Source organism: Podarcis tiliguerta (assembly GCF_965153285.1).
Source record: "Podarcis tiliguerta genome assembly, chromosome: 7".
Lineage (NCBI taxonomy): Eukaryota > Metazoa > Chordata > Lepidosauria > Squamata > Lacertidae > Podarcis > Podarcis tiliguerta.
This window is the reverse complement of record NC_139540.1, coordinates 69,329,353-69,351,028: the sequence shown is the minus strand read 5'-3', so window position 1 is coordinate 69,351,028 and position 21,676 is coordinate 69,329,353.

Genomic DNA, 21,676 nt, shown 5'->3' with positions numbered 1-21,676 from the left:
ACCGCATGTACTTAAAATGTGTTTGCCAAAACAGTAAATCAAAAATAACCCTGCCCCACTGTTGTCACATTGGCTATATGTATTGCACCATTTGTATGAAGCATTTCCATTGAGGTCTTAACAAGACATGTGAATGGGCCATGGCACGCAGCCATGCTTTTAGGGTGCACATGAAAGACTTACATGAATGAGTGTTTTAATAATGACCAACATAGCAATTCGGAGACTACAGAAGTTGCCGTTTGCACCATCCTTTAGAAAAGAGGCAATGTGCATGCAGCCTGCAAAGTGAATGTTAGGTTATGAAATAACACTGCAGAAAAGTAAGTACCCTAAAAGATTTTGAATGTTGTGAATCATGGACTGTGAATCATGGCCTTTTGAAAAATAAAATTTATTTCTTTCCTTTTAAAAGGTGGATGCTGCTTCAGTTTGGCATAATATTTCCTTCCTAAATCCTGATTAGGAGCAGGAACTTGGGGGAACTCAGTTATGGTACCTCTCAGGTGGGTGTCATTGCCATTCTAAGAGAACAAGGGAGGTGCTCATGGTGAATTCCAACACCTCTTTTTCTAGGAAAAGAGCACGGATTAGGAGCCCATTAATGCAATTAAACAAGGATCCATTTTGATGTGGGATAGCATCACATTGCTCTATTAAAGAAGCAAAGCTTAGTTTTCTCTGTACTTAAAAAAAAATAAAAAGTGTTGAGAAGGATTGGTATATGTATCTATGCCTGACAAGGACTTAGTGTTTGTAATAAGGCCAGGTAGGAATTCAAGCACTCACCCCGCTGCCCTGCGTTGCACAAAGATGCAATGATGGAAACAGCTGTACACCCCAACCAAAGCCCCATGTGCGCTGTAATGCACACACAAGCCATAATCCCAAGAGCTACTTGAGGCATGCTTGAAGGCTTCCGCATGCCAAACCTTGGAACAGCAGATCCCCTGTGCCATATGTCAAACAGCTTTTTAAAAATCACATTTCAACAGTGATTTGATGTGCAATGTGAGAGGCTGCTGCTCAGGAAATACATGTCCAAAATCCCTCTTGCTGCGCACGCAACTATCTGTATTGCTCTTCTGAGTTTTCAATAATGCTACTGTGCCTGCAGATTGTGACAGTGTCACAAATGCCCAGTCCAAGTATTAAGGAAGTTGAGACAATGGGAAGGGAGCAATTAGGACCCAATAGAAGCAAGATGGGAGAAGATGGAACAGAAAACCTGCTCAGGCAAGACCATTACTATTGATGGAGACCTATCACACCAGAAGCCAAGGTTAACAATAAGGTAGAAGCAATTTTCAGAGAGCTATTATAAACAGGGAAGGCCAGGACTGGTGAATCACAGCACTTGTGCAACTGTTCAATTGTGATTCTGTTCCACCCCATGTTCATTAAAAAAAAACCCATGTGCAATTCTAAATGTATGCACCCCAAACAAAAGCCATTACACCTGTTTACAAGGTCATCCAATACCCAAGGCCTGCTTTTTATTTGATAGATAATGACTGCTTGGAATAGATACAGAGTATGTCACAAAATATGCCCTGGGAGCGATGAGATGTGTTGCTGTCGTATCCCTCCTAGGGGTATTGTTTTGGGGAAAAGATGGGTGCCTCCAAGGAAATTTGTGGTCCCATTTTCACTACCTCTGACACTACCCACCACTTTCTAGCCACTGTGTTTATTGCCTGTTTATTCCGCCCTCTCGAAACACAAATGTGGAATTTGATTGAGTCGGAATCCCAAAGGAGGACTACTTTCTAATCTGCACATTAGTCAAAGAGGAGGAACTCTGATGCTGTGGCATGCCTAACCACGACACCTGCGTAAACCTATGCACAGAATAAAGAGATGAGCCAACTGCTGTTGCATTAAGAGGGCCACAGTGTCATGCTTCAGGGAATCCTATACCGTTTACAGTGGCAGCCAAGAAGCAGATAAACAAGAAGAGTTCTTACCAACTAGTTTATTCACTATACACAGAGGGAGACGAAGGATAATGGCATTGTTCCAAGTAAAGTCCCACCCCCTCAGTTTCTCCTATTCTACATCCTCAGTCCAGTCCCTGATACACAGCTTTAGTAATATTTAGAATAATAGATACTAAATTGGGGTGGTTAAAGTCTGGCTCAAGGCGATCCATGTGCCCCTGAACAAGTTTTTCTGGCCAAACAAGATCCCACATATTTTGACAGTTGGTGGGGAATCAAATAGATAAAAAGGTGTGTGTGTGTGTGTGTGTGTGTGTGTGCGCGCACACACACACACATTTTTTAAAAAAGATTAGCCACCCCTGCATCTTTGTGTGAGAACCTTGGTTAAGGCAGGCATTGGTTTGCGACCCTGTACCCCCACCTAGATAACAAAGAAGCCTTTTTATGCCTGCGCTCAGTCATGGTGAGTTGTCTGCTTGTGGGTGGCTTGCTAGGTCACTACTTATGTAGGTTTGCTCTAAATAAAAATGGAGATGTGACCATCCACTGTTCCACTATATTAAGCTACTTCCATTGTTGAAAGCTCTTTGGAGTTTTTGTTTATTTCTTTACCTTGATTTACTTTTCCCTATATTACTTTCCAGGGAACGTAATGTGTATTACATTTTCTCATGAAGACTCATCAGATCTAGGATGGTGGCATACAGGAGCACTATATCAGACAGCTTTGTTGTGCAAGTTTATGTTAGGGTTAACAATGGAGCCATTTGTCGATCCTGCAGAATGTTCCAGAATGCCTTCAATCACTGCAGACCTGCCCACCCTAGACTATCTTACATAGGAGAACCTGGAAAAGGACAAAGTTCATGGTCAATGACTAGTTTTTATGGCAAAGGTAAACAAAGAAGAAAAAAAGAAAAAGAGGTAAAGGTAAAGTCCAGTCAAAGGCAACTATGGGGTTCTGGCGCTCATCTCGTTTTCAGTCGGAGGGAACCGTTGTTTGTCCACAAACAGCTTTCCGGGTCAAGCGGCCAGCAGGACTAAACCGTTTCTGGCACAATGGAGCACCGTGACGGAAACCAGAGTGCATGGAAACACTGTTTACCTTCCTGCCACCTTTTTTTTTTTACTTGCATGGGCGTGCTTCCAAACTGCTAGGTAGGCAGGAGCTGGGTCAGGAGCTCACCCCATTGTGCGGATTCAAACCGCCAACCTTCTGATTGGCATGCCCAAGAGGCTCAGTGGTTTAGGCCACAGCGCCACCCACTATTTATAGCAGGGCTATTCAGAGGAGGTGATATGGGGCAGTGGCACTAGGGTCTCCAGTTGTCAATTAGTTGCCAGATAAACAACAACATGCTTTATCTGTTTGCTTGTATGAAACCATAGACACTTTGTTCTTTGTGCAGGGGCACAGTAACGAACCACGTTCATTCACTTTTCCTCACTGTCTCCCACTTTACCTTGATTGCTTTAGAATTGCAGAGTTAAGAAGCTGGTTTCTAACAGCAACTATTGTTAAAGAGAAGCTGATTAGTTATAGATTTAGACTTAAGCAACTGTTGTCTACCCCTTAATCTGTGAGGTAATTGTATACTTGTCTATAAAGAAAATAACTAAGTGCAGACTTTGCCTTTTTATCTTCTTTCCCCAACCCTCATTCTGAGAAAGGGCCTCAGAAGTACAGAGCTGAGGCTTCAGAAGTACCCTGGACAGCTCCCTGCAGGGTTTTGGCTGCCACCTCCACAAGCACAAAGGTTTGGTGTTGTTTCAGCTGTAGTCATCCTCAAACTGAGCCTTCAATAGGAGAGGTAACTCTATTCCAGTTGCTAACTCTACCTTTGGTAAGTGGAGCCTCTTCAGTTAAATGGGCCCAGCTTGCTTTAGCAATGAATGACTCAGGAAGAGTAGAGGAGATTATGGTTCCACTAAGCCTTCTGAGAAGGGACGCGGGTGGCGCTGTGGGTAAAATCTCAGTGCCTAGGACTTGCCGATCGTATGGTCCACGGTTCGAATCCCCGCGGCGGGGTGAGCTCCCATCGTTCGGTCCCAGCTCCTGCCCATCTAGCAGTTCGAAAGCACTCTTAAGTGCAAGTAGATAAATAGGGACCGCTTTATAGCGGGAAGGTAAACAGTGCTTCTGTGTGCTGCGCTGGTGCTGGCTCGCCAGCTGCAGCTTCGTCACACTGGCCATGTGACCTGGAAGTGTCTTCGAATGGCGCCGGCTCACGGCCTCTAGAGCGAGATGATCATGCAACCCTAGAGTCAGACACGACTGGCCCGTACGGGCAGGGGTACCTTTACCTTTACCTTTAAGCCTTCTGAGTGGAGAATGGCACACAACATCCCCAGGCCAGAAATATAATGGCACATTGGGCTCCTCTTGCGCAAATGCTTCTGATTGGATATGTATACCTGGGGCTGGTCCTGAGGCCAATTCTCCCTTGCACTCAGAATCTTCAACTTCATCTCCTGAGGAAGAAGAGTCTGATCTAGAGGGTCATGACACACACATATTGAGATGTTCTTCAAATATAATCTCAAATCAATCATGAAACACAGAAGAGGCAAAAGATCTAGTTCTCCCAAGGGAGCTTGGTGGCCTGCTTGTGAATTCCTGCTAGAGTTGCCCTAGTTTATAAAGGACCATCCTTTATTTGAAGGGCTGTCAGTTCCAAAGATAACCATCAGGAGAAAGAGCATGAGCCTTGAAGTACCTGGTCAGCAGACTAAAAAGGCACATGGGTAATATGCAAACATAAAAATTAGCATAGGAAATGTTGTGCACATGTATATCCTCTTTTGTCCTCTCTTCTTTTGATGCATATCATCTTTTCGATGAGGAGAGGTTGTTACCAAAATGCCTGTTCCTATGCTTTAGCAGCAGTTTTTGTAAATATGTTATAGTGAGTTATCTCCATGCTATGAATATGCATCTTATTTGCTCATCTGCTTTTCTCTGCAGATGAGTTGCAAGGGAGAAAATTAGACTAGGTGAAACTATTCTTATCCAGTCAGTTGGCAACCCTAAATCCCATGCCAACACCATAAGGTATCTAGAGTCAGTAAACATATAATCAAAGTCAATATTTTTGTTTCATTGTGTATCTCTATTCACTTACATTGAATCCCCATAATCTATGTGTTAAAACAAAACAAGTTTTAAATGTTCTCTTCTTGGCTTAATGCAACAGTTAAATTGCTGCTGCTAATTAAATACAACTGAAAAATTTCATTCATAAACACTGAATCTGCAGAACTTTAATCCTGCAAATGAAAACACTGAAATATTTTCCTAAGCAGCAAAGTATAAACCCTGAAAGCCATCTAGAAACTTCCATTGCTCCTTCTATTTATCTTGCACACAAAAACTGTTTTGCCTTCAGTTCATGACTACAGGGTGGGGTGATAATTGCAGCAGTTACAGTTTGACTAACTTCCTAACCTTTTGGTGAATGTTCAATTAAATTTTATTGTGTAGAAGTTAACAGCGGCTATGATGCTATAAAGTTCTCCTTGAGACATATTAAATAGCCACAGTTGACTTTTCAACTGTCTGTCATCAAAACTGCAGCTATACCAACATTTCCCAAAGTTTTGATACCTGGGGTGCAATGATGATGATGATGATGATGATATATATATATATATATATATATATATATATATATATATGCAGGTTTTGGTGTCCTCGGGTGTCTTCCCGTGTAAAAGTTGGGGTGTCTAGGCGACGTTTCGACGAGGTCTCACTCGTCATCTTCAGGCTGGTGCTTTCGGCTTCTTGTTACTGGAACAGAGCAGGATCTCAGTGTTTGAGTTCCTATAAATACTGTTGAGGAGGTGTGGTGTATAGCCTCCAATGTTCTGGGCAGAGAGGAGGTTCCCAGGCTAGTGTGCCTTTTCTTCTTTTGTTCCTTAATTACTTGAGGGATATCTTGAGTGATTTCTTGAGTGATTTCCTGAATCCCACTTAGGTGGGTCATTAGGTGTGGATTAGTTGCTAAAGCCTTCGTGTCTTGAACTCTTGAACTTTGTGAAGAGTTTTTCTGAGAAGATGGCTGTACTGCACTTGGTTGTGCTCTGGCTTGGCTTCGTGTATAGGGGCGAGCTGTGGTTTTGTGGCCTGTGCCAGCCAGATCTGTGTAGGGATTGCAGGGGGGTGCAGCATCCGGAGGTGCCACCCTGGTTTGGCTACTGGATGGTGTCTGTAATTTATCTGTGGAGAGGGTCTGGGTTTGGGTCTGGTGTGGTTGATTGGTGATGGCGTTCTGTGTGCCTCTGGATCTGGTGTCAGATTTTGTGGGGAGGGCTAATTTCCAGATGTCTGGCAAGCGGGATGTGTCGTCACGCTTGTTCATGTTGTGAGGGTGTTTCTCTATCTCGATGGCTTCCATGATTATTCTCTTGTGGTGATGTTCCATGTTAAAGAGCAATTTGGAATCTGCAAAATTAATTTCGTGTCCTGTTTCTTTCATGTGTTGGAAAAGAGAGGAAGTTTTTTCTTCTTTTTTGACGGCATTCTTGTGTTCTGCGATACGTGCATTTATTCGTCTGTTTGTTTGTCCAATGTACGTGGCTGGGCAGACTTTGCAGGGTATTTCATAGACCCCTTGGTTTTCCAACTGAATTTTATCTTTGGGGTTTCTGAGGATATTGGCTATTTTTTGGTTGGTGCAAAAGGCTGTTTTGATATTGTGTTTATGGAGGATTTTGCTAATTTTATCTGTAGTGCCCTTGATATAAGGAAGGAGGGCTATGCCATTGTTTTCTTCTGTGTCTTGGTTTTTGGGGGGTGTTTCTTTTTGGATTAGCTTCGTAACCCTGTTTTGCTGGTATCCATTGGCAATTAACACATTTGAGAGATTCTGTAACTCAGTTGTCAAGTGGTCTTCGTCAGCCAGGCGTTTGGTTCTGGAGATGAGAGTCTTGGCTAAAAACTTCCTCTCTTTTCCAACACATGAAAGAAACAGGACACGAAATTAATTTTGCAGATTCCAAATTGCTCTTTAACATGGAACATCACCACAAGAGAATAATCATGGAAGCCATCGAGATAGAGAAACACCCTCACAACATGAACAAGCGTGACGACACATCCCGCTTGCCAGACATCTGGAAATTAGCCCTCCCCACAAAATCTGACACCAGATCCAGAGGCACACAGAACGCCATCACCAATCAACCACACCAGACCCAAACCCAGACCCTCTCCACAGATAAATTACAGACACCATCCAGTAGCCAAACCAGGGTGGCACCTCCGGATGCTGCACCCCCCTGCAATCCCTACACAGATCTGGCTGGCACAGGCCACAAAACCACAGCTCGCCCCTATACACGAAGCCAAGCCAGAGCACAACCAAGTGCAGTACAGCCATCTTCTCAGAAAAACTCTTCACAAAGTTCAAGAGTTCAAGACACGAAGGCTTTAGCAACTAATCCACACCTAATGACCCACCTAAGTGGGATTCAGGAAATCACTCAAGAAATCACTCAAGATATCCCTCAAGTAATTAAGGAACAAAAGAAGAAAAGGCACACTAGCCTGGGAACCTCCTCTCTGCCCAGAACATTGGAGGCTATACACCACACCTCCTCAACAGTATTTATAGGAACTCAAACACTGAGATCCTGCTCTGTTCCAGTAACAAGAAGCCGAAAGCACCAGCCTGAAGATGACGAGTGAGACCTCGTCGAAACGTCGCCTAGACACCCCAACTTTTACACGGGAAGACACCCGAGGACACCAAAACCTGCATTCCTGTACCCGTGAAAATCTACGAAAGCATATATATATATATATCACCTTTTCTGCAGATGGGACGCAAGGTAGCTTACTGCTAAAAACAAGAACTGCTAAAAACATAGAAAAATAAATCATTAAAATGCAATTCTGCATTGAATTAAAACTATATACGTATATAAAATTTACAGTGGTACCTGAGGTTAAGTACTTAATTCCTTCCAGAGGTCCGTTCTTAACCTAAAACTGTTCTTAACCTGAAGCACCACTTTAGCTAATGGGGCCTTCTGCTGCTGCTGCACTGCCACTGCATGATTTCTGTTCTCATCCTGAAAGCAAAGTTCTTAACCCGAGGTAATATTTCTGGGTTAGTGGAGTCTGTAACCTGAAGCGTATGTAACCTGAAGCGTATGTAACCCGAGGTACCACTGTATTTAGAATGTACCAATAACTGCAATAAAATCAGCATAGCACCATCCCTTTAACTGAAAGCAGTCAATCCCAAAAGCTTATTGGAACAAGAAAATTGTGACCTGGCAGTGAAAGGACTGCAAGGTAGGAGCAAGTCCAGCTTTTCTGGGGAGGAAGTTCCAAAGTCTGGGAGCCACCACTGAGAAGGCCTATCCTGTCCCCACCATGTATGCCCGTGAGGGTGGCAGGTCTGAGGGAAGGCCTTCCCCTGAAGATCTCAAACACCAGGCAGCTTCATATGAGGGGATATTATCTTTCAGATAACTTAGACCTAGGCTGTGTAGGGCTTTATAGGTGATGACGAGCATTTTGCAAGGAAGTGGTTTGTTCCCTATAAACAGCTGCTTAAGCAGACCTAATTCTGGATTCTATGTATATTTATACATTAATGTGTAAGTGTATAAATGCATATGCATATTTATACATTATATCCTTTGCTTAATGAGACCAGCACTTTGCACTGTGCATGGAAACAGACAGGTAAGCAGGGCAGCCAGTGTAGCAAGGGAGGTGCTGTAACCTTCCAGTAGTCCCAACAGTTAACTTCATCCCCAGAAACACACTCCTTCATTGTCTCCTGAGGCAGATGGGTGCTAACCAAAGTAGACCCATTGAAATCAATTGGATTTAAGTTAGGGGCAGGGGTTGCCATGGTTGGGCATTTTCCAAAGCTACATTCCAGGGCTTGGATCACTGACTCCCTAACTTGTCTACAGTACAGAAATAAAATCCACATGCATTGCTCCACCCACTTTTGCCTCTGTCCCCACCCATGTCATGTGACACCTGAAAAGTTGTCCAGAAGGCGATGTGGCCTTTGAACTGAAAGAACATTCCCTACCCCAATATCTTCTCTTCTTCTTTGGCGATCACTCGTAGCTGAGTAAGATTGTAAAGGAAGGCAGACTATGTTTAGGGCACCTTTTCTAGCCCCTCCCCCTTTTGGGGTGAGCAGAGTGGATCTTAAGTAGGGTTGCTCAGTCATGGATACAGCTGCTCAGCTGCCTCATTCCTTGAGTCAGAGCGACTGAATCTGTATCCACTACCCATGTGCCGGTTCATGACTAGGGGCTTCCAGATTTCACAGCCCTGCCCCTATTACCATTTGCCGATCACCATGGGACAATTGGGGGATTGAGTCTGGGATGGGTTTTTGGAAGATGTCTGTGCGTGAATTTGTTTTATGTGTGTAGATCAGTGCATGCTGACCAATGCACAGTTTTCGCAGTAAGACTCTATTCCGATGGCATGAGTATCACGATGACCAATATATTCTGATCTGCTGCAGCCTTCACAGCCATTGTTAACATCTGCTTGTTCTGCCGTTGAGGACTTCTTGGATCATTCTTTGTCTAGCTCCTCCCCTTTGAACTTACTGCCTTGGGTGACCCTGCTGGGAGTATGAAACTCCTGACGGCTTCATTCACAAGGGTCATTGGAACATGCAAGCCCACTCACACTGTAATCTCCATGTTGTGAAAGTTAGCATCAACATTTCTACCCAGAGCTCAATGTAACTGAATGGCGAAAAGCCTTGAGGGACACTTGCATAATCTAAAGTCAAAACCTGTTTCATCCCAAAGAACCTGGGTTCAATGCCATGCTTGTCAAGGATAACAGCATATAATGGAACTGGATGCATAGCTACTGTTGGCTTGTTCCAAAAGTTAAGTGCAGAGTTCAAGCTGCTCACCTTTAATTCCCTCCTACTAAAAACTTACTGAACCCTAAACAACCTTCGCTGTGGCTGTTTGCCATTTTTCATTAAGCAAAGGATATACAGGTACACATCAGTCAAACACAATACAGTATTTATGTCAAGCTGGCGTGTCACTCTAGTTTAGGTCTGCACGGCAGCTGAAGTGACAAGTTATGTCTATCCACTGGAATGCAGTCATGTAATTTCTCAGGAACACATGTCACCACAGTATAAATTAGCTGTGCTTTTCCTAGCTGAAAATAAGTCAAAATCATTTCGCATTTTCTGTAGGACTGGAGCTGTCTGCCAGTGGTGCAGAGCGCATGGGGAACAGGTACACAAAGTTGGCTGATTTATGAGACACCACTTGTCAGTCTTGTTTTCCGTATAACAAGCAGCAAGATGAAATGATAGAAAGAAGCATGATGGGAAAAGTTTAGTCTTACAAAAAGTTGTGTCAACACTGGAAGCAGATTTCATATTAGTACTGAACAGACACACACACACACACACACACACACACACACACACTGGCTAATATCTGAGATTTAAATAAAGAAGTGAATAGATTTTCCCCAGTGAGTGTCAGAACAAAAATGGAATTATAACTCTATAAAGGTGTACTGCATAAATACAATCATTATGAAATGGTCTATCATTGATACCAGTAGTTCAGCAGTAGTCAATGTAGCACCCTCCAGGTATTGTTAAGCTACGACTCCCAATGCTTCACAATGTCCATTCTTCACTTGGCATTACCTACAGTAGGGATGTGGGTGGCGCTCTGGTCTAAACCACTGAGCCTCTTGGGCTTGCTGATCAAAAGGTTGGTACAGTTCGAATCCCCTGACGGAGTAAGTTCCCATTGCTCTCGCAGCTCCTGCCAACCTAGCAATTCGAAAGCACACCAGTGCGAGTAGATAAATAGGTACCACTGTGGTGGGAAGGTAAACGGTGTTTTGGTGTGCTCTGGCTTCCATCACAGTGCTCCGATGTGCCATTCAACCCCACAAGAGTGACTCAAGAGAGCTATATATGCTATATAAATTATTATTTAGCTATGATGCTATAGTTGTGATGATATCAAGGGCTGGGCAGAGAAGGAGAAGTGGTGGAGACCACCTCCCCATCCTGACCCTTCCAGGGAGGAGGAAAAGGAAGATAGTATAGATTTACAACAGGGATTTGAGGGAGGTAGCAGTTTAGAGGTAGTTGAGGGGAAAAGTTGGAAATCATGGGAGAGCCAGAGCAACACCTGGCTGACATGTTGTCACTAGAAAGCATCCCAGACCCACCATCTCCCAGAATCTGGCAAGCCTTAAAAGTAGGAGAGCAAACAGCTTAAGACAGAGGGCACTTAGTGGCATCCATAGAGGAGATAATGAGGTTGGTGAATGAGGAAGTGGGTGGTGGAGATTTACTCAGGACAACACCATTAACCAAGAGGCTGGGTTCTATAGCCTCTCTCTGTAAATTTTGAAATAAAAAAGGACTGTATGAAACCTTTCCTTGTCTTTATACTATTCTGGGCAACCAGCCAGGATCTGCTGACAGCACCCTGACAGCAGGGAGCAGAGAGCAATAGCCATTCAAATTACATACCTTCCAACCTTTCTTGAGAAAGGAAATGTGGTTGTATGAATCCATCCCAAAGTCAGACATAAAGTTGACTAATTGATGGGTACAGGGTTGTGAATGTATATCTATTGGCCTAAACTTGATGGGTTACAAACTGGCAAACCTATCTAAAACTTTTCCCCAATAGTAAAAGTTAATATACCCCCCAAATAAAACTATTCATCATCTGTTATGGAGATCCATCTTGACAGGGCTGAGATGCAGTCTGACTGTTAACTGCTTTTGGCTTTACCAAGACTTAAAGCATAGCCTCTTTGTGACATCACATGTGACATCAGAATGGCATATTTGCATTCAACCTAGACTATCTCCATGCCAACAGCAATGGCCAGTAAACATCTGCAACCAAGAAACCATCAGCCTGACTACCCAGCGGTTTCTATCTAGACTATTGGATGTTTAAATTTTGCTCTCATAATCAAAGCCTGGAGAAGAGCTGTGTACATTCTGAAAACCTGCTTCCACTGTTAAAGAAAACTAATTGTCAGAGACTGGGCAGAGGGGACTTAGTGCCACCCGTAGAGTAGGTGATGATGAAGATGATGAGGAAGTGGGAGAGATGGGGGGTGGGGTGGAGATTCACTTGGGACAACCCATCCAAGAGGCTGGGTTCTATAGCCTCTCTCTGTAAAGTTTGTAATGAAAAAAGAACTGTAAGAAACTTGAAACTTTTCCTTTTCTTTATACTTTCCTGTGCAACCAGCTGGGAGCCGCTGACAGCACCCTGACAGATGCTATATAAATTATTATGATCACCATCATTATTATTAACAATTCAAAGACAGCTCTGGAAGTCTCTGTCCTGCATCCTCTTCCCTTTGCTTTCCTTCTAATCTGTGCCCATGTTTCTTTCCTTAAACAACAGTGGTTGCTAAAAAGTCGCACACATGCAACTTAGCCTCCATGAGATTTGAGTGTCTGGATTATAGCCAATAGAAATAAATGTCCTTTTTATGATAGTGGCCATTAATATGCATGGAAGGAAAGTGGTAGATCTTGGCAAAATATTTTTGAGCATTTACGCATTACAGTGGTACCTCGGCTTACATACGCTTCAGGTTACATACGCTTCAGGTTACAGACTCCACTAACTCAGAAATAGTACTTCGGGTTAAGAACTTTGCTTCAGGATGAGAACAAAAATTGTGCTCCGGCGGTGTGGCAGCAGCAAGAGGTCCCATTAGCTAAAGTGGTGCTTCAGGTTAAGAACAGTTCCAGGTTAAGAACGGACCTCCGGAATGAATTAAGTACTTAACCCGAGGTACCACTGTTATCATGAGGCGACAAGCAGCTATAGTTTCTCTGCATGTGAGGAACAGCTTGGTGCAAATGAATCTCAACAATTAGCCAGCGATCTGTCCTGAAAATCAGTGTTTATGTCATTACAGGCTGGATATGACACCTTCATGGAGAAGTGCTGTGACACCTTGGAGACTAAACTGCCTTATATGTTATCTGAGCTATTATAGGCAATGGCCTACTTCATCAGGTGATAAGCACTCTGGGGAGTGGTAGACACAACATGCAGCATAAAATTAGGGCAGTCTCTCAAGCTGTTTTGCTCCCTGATGTAAAAATGATCTCACTTTCTCCTAGCATATCGTTTTAACGGTTGCAGTTCTGTGCCCTCCCGTGAGGTTGAACTGATTGGCAACTCTTTTTCCCTAACCCATACTAGTGTCTAGAGAAAAAAGGCAATGGGATGCAAGCAGGAAAATTGTATGATGGGCCCACAACATAGGGCCTTGTTCCTCAAAGGAGTTGAGCAAGGAGGCACTCTTTTTTGCCCACTTGAGGGCTTCTTTATTTAGGACAACACCTATTTTATTTGTTGTTGTTGTTGTTTAGTCATTTAGTCATGTCCGACTCTTTGTGACCCCATGGACCATGGACCAGAGCATGCCAGGCACTTCTGTCTTCCACTGCCTCCTGCAGTTTGGTCAAACTCATGCTGGTAGCTTCGAGAACACTATCCAACCATCTCGTCCTCTGTCGTCCCCTTCTCCTTGTGCCCTCCATCTTTCCCAACATCAGGCTCTTTTCCAGGGAGTCTTCTCTTCTCATGAGGTGGCCAAAGTATTGGAGCCTCAGCTTCAGGATCTGTCCTTCCAGCGAGCACTCAGGGCTGATTTCCTTCGGAATGGATAGGTTTGATCTTCTTGCAGTCCATGGGACTCTCAAGAGTCTCCTCCAGCACCATAATTCAAAAGCATCAATTCTTTGGCGATCAGCCTTCTTTATGGTCCAGCTTTCACTTCCATACATCACTACTGGGGAAACCATAGCTTTTACTATACGGACCTTTGTTGGCAAGGTGATGTTTCTACTTTTTAAGATGCTGTCTAGGTTTGTCATTGCTTTTCTCCCAAGAAGCAGGCGTCTTTTAATTTCGTGGCTGCTGTCACTATCTGCAGTGATCATGGAGTTCAAGAAAGTAAAATCTCTCACTGCCTCCATTTCTTCCCCTTCTATTTGCCAGGAGGTTATGGGCCCAGTGGCCATGATCTTCGTTTTTTTGATGTTGAGCTTCAGACCATATTTTGCGCTCTCCTCTTTCACCCTCAATAAAAGATTCTTTAATTCCTCATTTTCTGCCATCAAGGTTGTGTCATCTGCATATCTGAGGTTGTTGATATTTCTTCCAGCAATCTTAATTCCAGCTAGGGATTCATCCAGCCCAGCCTTTCGCATGATGAATTCTGCATATAAGTTAAATAAGCAGGGAGACAATATATTTTATTTTATTTTATTTACCCTCCCCCTTAAGCTGTTTGTTCTTCCTCATTGGCCCTGGGTAAACATTATTATTATTATTATTATTATTATTATTATTATTATTATTATTATTAGACATCCTACCCTTCCTCTGTACATGCAGCACTCAGAAGCTTGCAACAATTTTAAAACAATAGGATCTAAGAAAAAATATTATTTTGAGAAAGAGAGATGCAGTACATGAAATGCAAGGAATTCAGCCGCTAAAGAACATCAGTCTGGCAAATCAATTCCTGCCAGAATTTATCTTTGGCTAGGCATCAGAAAGCAAAAAGACAGGGAGTCAAGCAGACCTCCAGAGGTAGGAAGTGCCATAGTTTAGATCTGCTCACATCAAAAGGTTGTTCCAGTGTTCCAGCTAGTTGTGCCTTGGGCACCCTTGGAACATGAAGAGGAGTCCTGCCACCTTTCATACAAGGTATATTTAAGGAGTGGGCAGACTGGCATTGGGGTGGGGAAAAGACCATTAGTTATCCTAAGCCCAAGTTATTTTTGATTTAATGGAGCTGAACACTACTTTGAATTGATTTTGGAAATGAATTAATGGCCTGCGCACCTTCCGTAGAATTCCCCATCGTCACCTTCTAGCAACAGTATTCCCATAATGATCAGAGCACTACAAAAAGTGCTTTCAAAGACAATGTTTCCCAGAAAGATACCGTAGACAATGGCACTGAATATCGCTGATATATTCAGCTGAACCAGCAGGAACATTCTCCTCATGTCTGGTTCCAAGCAGAAGCCTTCCACCAGGGTGACCAAAACCCCAAACCAGACTTGAAGCCAAATTGAAATGTCTAAATAAGTTTTAACTGAGAACCCTTGAAGCTTAGTTGCTACCATACACTCATACCCACATAGACCCAGGATTAATGTTGCAATGCTCTCCACCCTAAGGTCTCAGTGTGGGCAACTAAAAACAAGAAGAGTGGACTTTATGAATCTGGAATGTTGTCCAATGATCAAAATAGGTTTTATAGCAGCCATCTTCAGCCTGAATGGTGCTGTACCCTGCTCTGAAGGGGCATCACCATTTTCCTAGTTCACTGAGGTAAACATCCTCTAGCCACTCAGGATGGGCAGGGTCAATCATGTAAGTGGTCAGCCCCATGCGTCTAAGGATCTTGCCCACATCCTTCGGTTGCACAAATGGAAATGCATCTGTTGCAGCAAGACAAGCAGGTAGCAAAGGCACTTCACTGGGATCTGCTGTGAGCATGGTGTCCACATTTTACTTGATACAAGCGTTTTTAGCTGCACAGTGTCCAGCAAAAGTCACAGCAGGCTGCAGAGCACTCATCCCTCATGCAAAGATGTGGCAGATCATTAGCAGTTCAGAACAGCTCTGATGGAGAATTCTGGATGGTGTGCAACAATAGCAGAAAAGTATGACTTCTTTGAAGCCATCACCCCTATAAAATAGGCCCCAATATGGACGTGTGTTCTGCCTGACTTGTCTGATTTTTCCTCCGCCATCGCTGCATTTGTTGTCCCTGCTGTTTCACCATCTCTGCAAAACCAAGGAATCAGTTTGCCTCCATGTAGGAGGAAATGCTTGGGAATGAACCTCTCAACTCCCCTGGTTGCTCCAGAGTTTGACCAGAGCTTCAACAGACCACCAGCTGAGGAGACTAATCTTTCCCCAGGACAGTCAAGAAAACATTTTGATCCATCATGTTTTTAGAATCCTCCCCTCCCCACTAGGTACCTTCTAACTCCACAGACATTAGAATATTAGACGTGAAGAGCTGCTTAGGATGGTCCAGAAAGCCAGGAGAGACACAGCATGAGTGCCTTGGATTTCATCCCCCTAGAGTCCTGCGTCTCATTCAAAGAGATATATGTTCTTCATATTTGAACAAAATACAATACCTGCTTGATGAAATGTGTGTTTTTACCATTCAGCTGGAAACATATATGCAGGTGAGGAAGCCCAGCTTTCTCTTACTCTCTCCTTGTGTGTAAAGTAGCAACAAAGGAGAAGGGAATATAAAATATATACTTCTCATTGTTTATCGCCAGTCATGGAAATGTAGCTGATACTTGAGAGCCAGCATGGGCCAGGAGAACTGGCGTACAAGGTGGCTGAAGGGCATTCTAAATGCTGGCTTTGATAACAGCTGATAAATTTGATCATGAATGAAACAGATTTAGACAAAGCCTTGGAAGGAATATATTTCCTGGAATCCAAAGTAAAGTAATGAAATGAGGTTTTGAAATATGAACAGCGAGCATTTGGTGGGAGATAAGTAAAGTCAACTGCATCCCTGTTGCTAGCAATATGTCTTCAGCGCAAGATGCCAAACTTGCAAACTTTGAGAGCTTAAAGCAAAGCAATATCACACTCTCGCAGCCCTACCAGAAGCCTCAATGGAGGAATTGTGATTGCAAACCCTAAATTCATTCATTGCTACCATCTCAAAATAATAAATATTATGCATTTCTTTTCATTTATGAGCAGTAGTGCCATTCTCCCATTGTGGGGATTTCATTTAAGGAGTAATTTAGGGGTAACTCTCTAAAGGTGGAGTTTGGATTTGGATTTGATATCCCGCTTTATCACTACCCGAAGGAGTCTAAGTGGCTAACATTCTCCTTTCCCTTCCTCCCCCACAACAAACATTCTGTGAGGTGAGTGGGGCTGAGAGACTTCAGAGAAGTGTGACTAGCCCAAGGTCACCCAGCAGCTGCATGTGGAGGAGCAGAGACGCGAACCCGGTTCCCCAGATACGAGTCTACCACTCTTAACCACTACACCACACTGGCTCTCCTGCACAAAGCTTCATCAATTGTTTTGCAGAGTTCGGTTAATGGAGAGAGTAGGCTGAATTGTCACTTAGGCAAATGTAACCATCAGGCACCAGAAATCATAGTGAATTGTGTATTGTTGTATATAGACTTTTATTAAATAAACTTTGTTGGGCTTTTCTTTTAATGTGCAATGCCAAGTATCCAAGATGGCAGACAAGACCCACTGAAACATTGGGGGGGGGGGACATGCATTATATAAATATTTATCCACTCTTTAAGCATCACTTCCTATAAATAGTAATTAGCAGTAATGATCACAGGAGCAGAAACAAAAGGGGAACCAGAGGGCTGTCTTGGCTTGGCATGTAAAAGCTAATGTGGAAGGAGTAGTGCCAAGTTCCCTGGGGAGAGCATGCCACAGCTGTGGGGCCACAAAAAAGAAGTCCCTGTCCCACCATGTGGCCCACTGTTCTCCAGAAAGCCCCTGTGCTTCTATTTATCTGTATCATTCAAGCATTCTTCTGGGAAAAGCAGGACTCATAGGACAAGGTACATATTAGACGTCGTAAGCATACAAATGGTAGTGATCCCCGTGTGTCCTTGAAAATTGCTAACATTTTCTGGTAGAATGGTACACTGAGAGACATTTTAAGTCTCTTGGGAATGAAGACTAGCTATCCAGCACCACTAAATGAACAGTGGCAAGCAACAGATGGCTATCTCAGAAGTGGCATAGCATAGAGCCAAAAATGAATTCTGAAGCCTACGCATTATGGCAAGTGATGCCATCAGTCTGGAAATAATGGGCTCATAATGTAATTTTTTCCTGGTTGTAATACCAGGATGTATTCTGCAGAAAGTCTCCTTGCCCCAACAATTTTCCTACGTTCATAATGCGAAACAAGATGATGATGGGTGTATGTGCCAATATTGCACCTGTATGATACACATTAATCAGGCTAGGAGCTCATGCCAACAGCTGGAGTCGATGCACGATTAGAAGTTGATTATTTTAACCCCTCACTTCCGATGAAACTGTCGCTGATAGCTGAACTTTCAGCTAGAACTTTTCAAAATAAAAATGCGATTTACACAACAATACCTTGGCTCCCTAGCAATCAGCTGGCCTGGGAATTTCCAAGTTCAAAAAAAGTCACTTACAACCAAGGGGCATACATCATGTAAATGTGACCTTTAACAAAACTCATGAGTCCAAGTGTGTGGGGTGGGGAGCAACTGGCCTCTTGAAAAAAACAAACTAATCAAATTGAAAGTGGAAAAAGTGATGTTGGTGTTGCCATAGAAACCATAGTGTGTGGATACATGTAAACCAGAACAGTACAGCTGGTGGAAAGAGCAGAAAAGTGAGTCATTTTGGCTCCCTCATTCTTTTAGTTTGTTTTAAAAATCCCTACCTTCGTGACCTTTGTTCATATGGGGGCAGCACTTTTGCTGATGTTTCAACCATCGACACCAGAATTCTTGCAACTTTCTCCATGTTTGGGATCTTCCACCTTTTTGAGTCCATAGACACATTTGCAAACTAGAGAAACTGCAATGGACACCACAACCTAGTCCATGGGTTAATAATAATAATAATACACTGGTAGCTCCTGGGTTCAGGTGTCATCACTCATGATGTAAATGGATGAAAAGAGAAGACTGTGTTAAGCAATGTGTAGTCTTCCTCTGCCAATCCACTACAGTTCCCAAGCAGCATTGTAGGTGTTTGTGCCCCAGGAAGGAAGGCAATTTAGAGCTTTGCAATATGTGCATTTATAAGCCATTCTTTGAGGATGCTCAGAATTGGGGGGTGGTTGAACAGAACCCCAAACCCAGGTAGCTGATAGTCCCATCCTGTGTGTGTGATGGTTCCTGAGATCAAGGAGCATCCATGTTTGGATAAAACTGGATGCCATTTTGAATTGAGATGGTGGCCTGATCCTTTCAAACCTGCACCGATTTGAAGGTTTCTTAGAGTTCTTGAGAATGCCAGGAATGAGTCTGCAACAGGCATACATTGGAGATATTGCGTGTTCGGTTCCAAATCCCCATGACGGAGTAAGCTCCCGTTGCTCTGTCCCAGCTCCTGCCAACCTAGCAGTTTGAAAGCACACCAGTGCAAGTAGACAAATAGGTACCACTGTGACGGGAAGGTAAACAGCATTCATGTGTGCTCTGGATTCCACTACTGTGTCCTGTTGCACCAGAAGCGGTTTAGCCATGCTGGCCACATGACCCAGAAAGCTGTCTGTGGACAAACGCCAGCTCCCTCAGTCTGAAAGCGAGATGAGCGGCGCAACCCCATAGTCACCTTTGACTGGACTTAACTGCCCAGGGGTCCTTTACCTTTTACCTACATTGGAGAGATATTGTGTGTTCAGTTCCGGATCACCGCAGTAAAGCAAACATTGCAATAAAGCAAGTCACACATTTCTGTTTGTTTGTTTTTCAGTGCATATAAAAGTTATGTTTACACTATACTGTAGTCTATTAAACCAGCACCCCCTGGCTGCAGGGATGGGAGAGTTAAAACCTTGCTCCAGCCCTAACCAGGTCCATTCCCATGGCTAGTAGATGGGCTGCAAAAGCAGGGGACTTCTTTCCCTAGAAGCAGCTGGACCCACATTCTTGTAAGGAGCAATATATGTGAAGCACAATAAAACAAAGCACAACAAAATGAGGTATGCCTGGTTTTATAGCTCAGTGCTAAAAGAAAATGCTTTCCATTTTTTGAAAATCTAGAAGATTATCCTAAAAATGGACATCTTTGCTTGACAGCAAATAAATTGACCTGGGTCGTGAGTTCCATTTATTAAAAAGTTGCCCGTTCTGTGCCTTCCTCAAAGATAATAAGAAACACAAAGGGAATTAAATCTGCAATTTGGAGAGGAATCTCACAACAGTGGCCTAGAAAACGAGACTCTCTGGAATGAATTTGCTTCTCATATGTCATGTGGAAGAATTGCCTGAGATAGTTCTGCTTCCTGAGACAAATCTGTTACTGCAAAGCAAATACAGTCCCGGGTCTGATTAATGATTGGGCCAGGCTGTAGCAGTCATACCCTCTGTAGTGTGTCTTTGCTTTTAAAGTTATGTTTTAATCCATTCCTTAACTTTAACATTGGCATGATAAATGGAGCTGGCAGAAGGGGAAAAAAGTATTATTCAGCAATGTCTAGATTTTTGGTTTTCGCCTCCTGTCAGCATTCACTGCACTTTGGTTCAAGGCGTTGCATTTGTCATTGTATAATATAGATGCAATCAATTACTGAAGAAACCAACAACAGCAACCACCACCACAAATGGATGGGCTAAAAGTATCTTTGCTCTGTAGAATACAGGACTTCCAGGCATGGTAACATCTAATGTCAATGAATCTAACAAGATAGCTCTTTCAGCAGAGCAGAGGTTGAGTAATTCAGCAGACAAGCCTTCCTTTACTAAGCAGACTTGGAGGACCATTAAGCAAAGAAATCAATTATCTGTTATTTAAAGCCGATGACTTAGTAAATCACTTCTACGGAACTTCCATTAAAAGTACAAGGCCTCCTAATGATAGCAACTCCCTGGTGTAGCTGGGTCTTCAACTTTGAGTCCCTAGATGTTGTTTGGGACTACATCCCCCAAGCCATTTTAGCCAGTAGTTAGGGATGATGGAACTGTAGTCCATGAATGTTGGGAAACCTAAGGCTGAATAGCACTTGTCCACAATCCAGTGGAGGGCTCTTTGCAGGCAGGCAATAGACTTTTGCAGGCAGGGGTCTGTTATCATGCAGCTTAGTGTAAGGTTACCTGATTTTTTTCCCATGAGTCCGGGGACACTTTTCAACTTCTGTTGATTTTTCAGGATTTTGTCAGGGGACTGATTTGTAAATCTGGGGACTGTCCCCGGGAAATGGGGATGTCTGGTAACCTTAGCTTAGTGTCCCTATCAGATCCCTGAAAACTCAGGGGAGGAGTAGCTGTGTTTAATCTACTGCAGCAAAAACACCAGATTGAATTGCAATGCCTTCAAGGCACTCACTTGTTATGGCATAAGCTTCCATGGACTGGAGTCCACTTTATCTAACACAACAAATACACACAATGGAACAAAGTTACTGATTCAGCAGCAGCAACAGCAGCAGCAGCAGCAGCAGCGTGTTTTCAATAAAATGCCTTCTATAGTTTTCAATTAAGGTCAGCATTCAGACTATATATATATAATTCAAATAGGTTTAGACCCAATGAATTCATTACCTTGGTAACATGCTGGCCGGACAATCTCCCCAAAATAATTCTACTGTGAGGCAATGACATACGAAAGCAGTGATGCTTTGGATCATGCTGTTTGTATCGTTCCTTCTCGCAGCAATGTCACTGGTCTCAAACAGAGGTGTGGCACTGGTATGAGGGAAACCAGGACTGGCACTTCCATTAGGTAAGCTGAAGCAATTGCCTCAGGTCACAGGGATAGAGGTGGTGCCAGTTCTGCTTGCCTTACACAGAGATAATTTCCAACTTTTAACTAAATTTAAAAGAGAATTTCTCTCTCCCCCCCCCCATAATTGCTATAGCTCCAATTGATACAATGTAGGAATCAGACCTTTAGTAATGCAGTGCCTACCCTTTCGAATGCCCTCCTGGTAAAAACCAGGCTTCTCTTTTGTCCCT